General features: G+C 31.9%; 1 long non-coding RNA gene across 1 annotated transcript; it reads right to left on the reverse strand.

The window, feature by feature from the left end:
- Positions 1-3,539: 3,539 nt before the first annotated feature.
- Positions 3,540-6,818, reverse strand: LOC148765821 (uncharacterized). Its single transcript, XR_016029313.1, has 2 exons — positions 6,253-6,818; positions 3,540-3,739 (listed from the first exon to the last, which is right to left on the reverse strand). It is a non-coding gene; the product is annotated as an uncharacterized LOC148765821 (long non-coding RNA).
- Between the last annotated feature and the right edge of the window lie 254 nt (positions 6,819-7,072).

Consider the following 7,072-nt stretch of genomic DNA (forward strand, 5'->3'; position numbering starts at 1 on the left):
GAAGAGAATGTGAAGGGGAGGGGTTTATTTATAGGGGAGATGAGGCCTTATTTGCAATATAAAAGACATTGGGGTTCTATTAGCAATTTGGGAGAACATACCTTGGGGGCTTCTTAGCAATATAGAAGAGAAGAGGGGAGTCCTTAGTAATTAATAAACTTAGGGAAATAATTCACTTTCCCTTACACACAACACACGGCCAATACACACACACTAAAACATATAATTCCTATAAATTAAATAGGATACCAATTAAACTATAAATAAAACTAATTTCACATCATCTCAATCCTAGATTAATTATCAATTAAAGCACATCATTAAAATCCATGGACTAAAGCACATAATTCATTTAATCATATAATAATAATCATTATAAACATTTGAGCAAGCAACCACATTATAACCTCTTGTAATCATCAATATTATAAACACTTATGAAGCACTTAATCAGATAATTACTAATCATAGATTAGATTAATTAAACAATGGGCGCATATAAATTATTTAATTCAATTAAGATGCATAATACATTATAATTCACCTAATTCATGTAAATAGAATAACATGGTCACATACATTACTTAAAGTCATGCAAACATTTCGAATACATACAATTATTAATTAATTCATGAATTGCATATAATATATTCTATGCATTATGAAAATGCGGGGTGTTACAATCTTCCCCCCTTAAATAAATTTTGTCCTCAAAATATGAAAAATTCCCCGTAAAAGATGATGATATCAAGTTACGAAATAACGATTATTGAATAGGGGGGTTAACAGATAATTTGAAAAACGTCTTCTTACCTTTTCAAAAGTTCGCCTTGATTCCTGAAAGTAAATACGAACATGCTTCTTGTAAAAATTTCGGTAAGAGTTTTGGCATGACTATGATAGCTTTAGGAAAATAGAAATCGAGTCGTGTTGAAAATTTCAATTTTCATAAAAACAAAACCCAATTTTAAAATATTTTAAAAATCTCTCTTACCTTCTTTTGAAATGTTTTGAACCCCTCTGGGCCGTATGATATGAATGCATTGTATGATATGCAACACTGATCTTATCTAGTCCTTATATGCACATAAGGTTTACATGAGCAACTAGTATCATAAACTCATAAACACCTAACATGCAAGACATGATATACATAATACACTTTAAGCAAATAAATCCATTCATACTACGAACTAAAACAAGTTCTCAACCAGTTAGTTGTAAATTTGTAGATAATCACATATATTTGCACAGACATAAATCAGAAAATAAATTCACTGCCAACTTCAAAGTTATACATTTCTAGAAATCTTACATCATATAAACCAAACGTTTGCATGCATTTTTTAAAATATACAAATAAAATTTAGTACACTTTGCATGTATTTCGTGAATGCGCCACCAATAATGCATAAGTTTCACACAAGATACATATCACCAACTTCAATGCATAGCGCCACATATAGTCTAATAGATTCTACCAAAATTCTTAGGTGTAAACTACAATGTAGAATGCATAAACATGATTCATGTAGTATGAACTTAACTTTCAAACTTTGAACCGAAATTTTTTCTATAATACGGCTTTCAGAAGAATAATTCTATTCCGGATTTCAAAACATGCATATTCATTAAAATTAAACCTTTTTAAAGTCCATTTTAGAATCTTTCTAAATCCAAATATTATTAAGCACTCATGTGTTCTAGGAAAAATCAAACTTTCGAAAATCATTCTTTGAAAAATAATTTCTACAAGCAACACATCTATAGAGTCAATCAAAGTGATTTACATGCAAGTAAATAATTTCATTATGATGCACGCAATAATTCACTTAAGTATGTGGCATGTGACCCAAATATATCATATAGAGCGTGAAACCTACCACTAATGAACACATTATCATAAAATCCAATGCCAATTCACAAAGTCCCAAATTAAGTCGGGTATTATCCTACCGTTAACTTCGAATATTCGAATTTCGAAAATCCAAGTATCGCACATAGTTCACATAATTTCACATAGTCAAAATAACAAATATCAAAATCTAAAGGCAACTAGCTCAATTATATTCTATAGACACCTAGTTTGGTCCAAATTGTCAATTACATGCATCGATAGGAATCTCCGAAAATAATTTAGTCACAAATATGCAATTATCAAGAAATCTGAACGTCATAAATGCAAATAGCATACACATATGCATACAGAGGTATGAGATTAATTAATCCACACACGTAGAAAAATCATGAAATTCATATATATGAATTTATATTGCACATGTACTTAATTTGTTAACAAAAGTCGATCATACTTTGTCACATAAACTACCATACATGTCACATAATATTAATAGCACACTTAGTCAATTATTTCAGGAAATCGAACATGTAAGAATCGAGCACATAGATTACTTAGGGAGTTGAGTATATGATTAGAATCTACCGAGAAAACTACAGAACATCACATTATTCTCTGGTAACCTACTCACATAATTTTCGAATTGTAAAGTAATTTCACATAACATTTAAACTTCGTCATATCTTAATATCACAATCACATTGTTCAAGCAATCAAGAATTGGCTACCTCAACATTAGAATTCATCAATTGGACATATAAGTAAAATCTGGTAACATATTCAAGATTAATCATCTAACATATAAGGTACACATAAGTGATTCATCAACACACATGTATAATCGATCAAACAAAAGGAGAACCTAAATTAAAATTAACCAATCAAACACTTCCGACATTCTTAACAATTTATGATATTCTTTAATATGATGCGTCATAAAATAGCAAAAATTCAAAAATTTTATATGCAAACGAAGATTTCCAGACACACCGAAGTTTTTAACACACAAATCTCAAATAATAATAGCACAACATGTGTTAGGTATTCAAGAAGGTTAAAACACTTAACCACTCATAATCCCCTAAAACCAGTTCTAGATCGGTGACATAAAATATCAAAATATTGAGGTACTTATACCAAAATAATCATCACAAAATCCGGTATCGAAACCGCATAAACTATCTTCTCTTTATCATTACATAGGCGCAATTAGGAAATTACGAATCTTAATAGGATCAACTCGAGATACTAACAATGAGTATAGTGACAAGATCACATAGAATTGTAAGTTCTCCAATTCGAATTAGTCAAAACTAAATATGAATCATACCTCATGACTTAGGCCGGGAATCAGAGGAGGAATCACATGTGCCTAGAGCCATAACGAGGAACCCAGTGTATTAAACACTGCTCTGATACCATGTTGTAGCACCCTCAATGATTTAAAAGAAATTTTAGAAAACACGGACTTTATTAAAAACTTTTGGAACAAATTTGAACTTTGAGAAAAAACACTTTAAAATTTTAGAACCATTTCCCTTTACTTCAAATCTAACCCACAATCTGAAAATAAGATTTTTCATAGAGAGTGTACCATAACATGAACGGCATTTTGAAAATAATCTCGAGGTGGCGGAATAATCCACATAAAACATTACCGGGGTTTAGAAAACACTCGTAGGACAGCGGAAGGAAATAAACTTTATTTAAGATACCCCCGTTTAATAGACCGGGTTCCAATTAGAGTACAAAATAAAATTATACTATGTGATTAGTTTTTGGTAAAACGTTGCGTAGAAAATACGGGTAAAATGATCTAGGCACCAAAGCTCGTGATTCCTCGAACTCCTCTCCGCCGGCCTCCTACATAGCTTGGAGAACCTGAAAAGATAATTTGCATAAAAGCATGAGCCCAAACACTGGCTCACTAAGGACATTAGTCTTAGTCTGACGAACTCACGCCTCTCTCAACGTGTCACTCACGACCTATGGGAATCCTAAAGTCCCTGTCTATGTTCTCTTTTGGCTAAGGCTTTTATGTCGTAACTGTATTATATTATTTCTTCAACGTGAATCACAAAATATAATCACGCCACAAATAATTAAACATATAACTTCACATATGAGCACATAATAAAAAGTATGGTTTTGCTATGAAAGCCATTTGAAATTCACTTTGAAATCATGTGGGGATTCGTTTTCCTTTAGAAATCATTTCTTAGTTCATTTTGGAACTCATCTTGGACAAAATATACCTTCCAATAAAGTTCCCCTTTTTAGATCGAAAACCCCATTTTAAAACTCTTTTTAAAACAATTTTTCTTTCAAAATCTTTCGTATGCAAGTATGCACTTGTTGGGATCCCTAACGTAAGCATCGGCAATAGACGTTTATATGCTGAGCCCGGTCATTCGGTGGGAGCTAACCACCCTATAGTTCTATAGTAACTGTTGTTGGGATACCGGCCCCCCGTATCCCGTGTCTATTCAACCGTAGCAACGTTACAATTTTGACTTTTCTATAGTAGACCATGCAATACCAATTAATGACTCGATGAATGCACGAAAGTCAAAGATCTTAATAGCAACACGATAATAATTCCAATTATATCATTCACGTAATTCGAAGGAATTAAATCACATAATTCGGAAGTAATTTCCGAGGCTATAGTAAGCACATAGAGATCAAACATTAGTAATAAAGAACACATATACTTGTACACGTATACACACATAGGCACTCATACGTATTTATATACTTATACATATACGTATACACTCTAATTTATAACTACGGGTTATAAGTTTCCTCAACCCGAAGGGAGTACGCCAATAACATCATAGGTCTAAACTGTCGATATACATATAAATATACTTATATATATACATACTTATACTTCATAAGAGTAAAACACATTATTCAAATAATCATCATGAAATTCAATATTTCACATAATACCTATTCGAAGGACTATAGAAAATAAAATCTAGTATAAGTACTAGAACATAGAAAGTCTCAAGAACAACTTATAGTTCTAAATATACTAGTCTTTGTATCTTACTTATAACTACTCTAATAATGGCTCTCTAGATGTAACATCATAATCTATATTACCATATTAAGTCATGTCTCAAGAGTTTAAATCATGCTCACAAAGGACCCTTTAATTCAAAGAAATTCGTTTTTAGGAAAATCGGACAGTTTTGACACCTTAACTTTGAAAACACATTTCTCTTAAACCATTACTACAACAATTCTGAAACTTTAACCATATACTCCTGTATGAGTGAAAAACACCCATTTAAAACAGTTTTCCAAAATAACTAGTAGACGAAGAGAAATGAGTAAAACAGTGCAGTAGTGTGGTCACACTTTCAGAAACAAAACCAACCACTTTAAAAATACCCAATAAATCACCCTTTTGTTAAAACACTGTAAAACATTGCAGAAAACTGGTTTTATAAGGTATAATTATATTCCAAGTGGAATCAAGGAAATCAAACCAGGAAAACATCGATTTTAAAAGCAAATTCTCAGCTGACTCAAAAGCTGTGCAGGTTACGTAAATATTTCATATCTTAATCATCTGAAATCCGATTGATGATTAAAATATATCAAATTAAAGAGAACAAAAAGATCTAGTTACCCATGAAATTTCGTGGTTTTAAGAAAAAAGGGCATCTGTGAAACATGCAGTAAACTGCGAGACTGAAAACCTGAAAATTCATTAGTGATCTATATCTACATCTTTGATCAAAACAGATCTAGCAGTTTAGGCACTATAAATTCAGAAATTCATATCTTCTAAACCGTACATCCAAACCTGATGAAATTTGGAAAGAATGTTCATATCTAAGTCTAGTTTATAGGGTTAAAACAGTTTATGAAGAAAGTTATCTGTCTAAGAGATATAATCAATTTAGTGCAGTAACACAAGCAGAATTTCAGAACAGATCCACTAACTTTAAAAATACCAATTAATTCATACCTTTACTTAAACACTACCAAATTTTGTGAAAAGTCAGTTTTCTAAGTTTATAATAAGATTACTATAAAACGCTATTTAACACATAATTCGTGGATGACTCCGAAACTGTGCAGATTCAGAAAACGATTCATAACTTACTCAATATAAATCCGATTTATGCATAATTTATATCAACATGAAGCTAACCAAAAGATCTAAACTACCACCAAAGTTCATAATTTTATCTTAGGTATTACCCGATGAGACATGCAATACATCAGAGGCTACGAAACTGAAATTCAAGTAGTGTTCATCAAGAACTTTATCTTCTAAAGCTCAAAATTAAAACCTCAAACATAAAATTCATTAAAACACATATAATTTATATTAATTAGGTTATTATTTCAGTAAAGACCAAGGTCCTTACCCAAGAGCAAGAAATCGAAGATGGAGGAGTAAGAAAACCAAAGGCTCGGTGGATTTTCGGCGGGTTTGGCTTGGATGTTCTTGGATGGCTTTGGGGCTGAGTTTGAAGGATGTGAAGGGCTGTTTCTTGAAGATTTTTAGCAGAATTGAAGAAGAGGGAGTTTCTCTTGGAGAGGAATTGAAAAGAGGAAGGAGAGAGGGGCTTTGATGGGGTGATGGAAGAAGAGAATTCTTCTTTGGGGCTGTTTTTGGTCGATGTAGAGGGAGAGGAGAGGGAGAGGAGAGGGCCTTTTGGCTGATGTTTTGGTGTGAAGAGAATGTGAAGGGGAGGGGTTTATTTATAGGGGAGATGAGGCCTTATTTGCAATATAAAAGACATTGGGGTTCTATTAGCAATTTGGGAGAACATACCTTGGGGGCTTCTTAGCAATATAGAAGAGAAGAGGGGAGTCCTTAGTAATTAATAAACTTAGGGAAATAATTCACTTTCCCTTACACACAACACACGGCCAATACACACACACTAAAACATATAATTCCTATAAATTAAATAGGATACCAATTAAACTATAAATAAAACTAATTTCACATCATCTCAATCCTAGATCAATTATCAATTACAGCACATCATTAAAATCCATGGACTAAACCACATAATTCATTTAATCATATAATAATAATCATTATAAACATTTGAGCAAGCAACCACATTATAACCTCTTGTAATCATCAATATTATAAACACTTATGAAGCACTTAATCAGATAATTACTAATCATAGATTAGATTAATTAAACAATGGACGCATATAAGTTATTTAA

The sequence above is a fragment of the Erythranthe guttata genome, chromosome 13, assembly GCF_056151865.1.
Source record: "Erythranthe guttata isolate IM_541 chromosome 13, IM_541, whole genome shotgun sequence".
NCBI classification, from domain to species: Eukaryota; Viridiplantae; Streptophyta; class Magnoliopsida; order Lamiales; family Phrymaceae; genus Erythranthe; species Erythranthe guttata.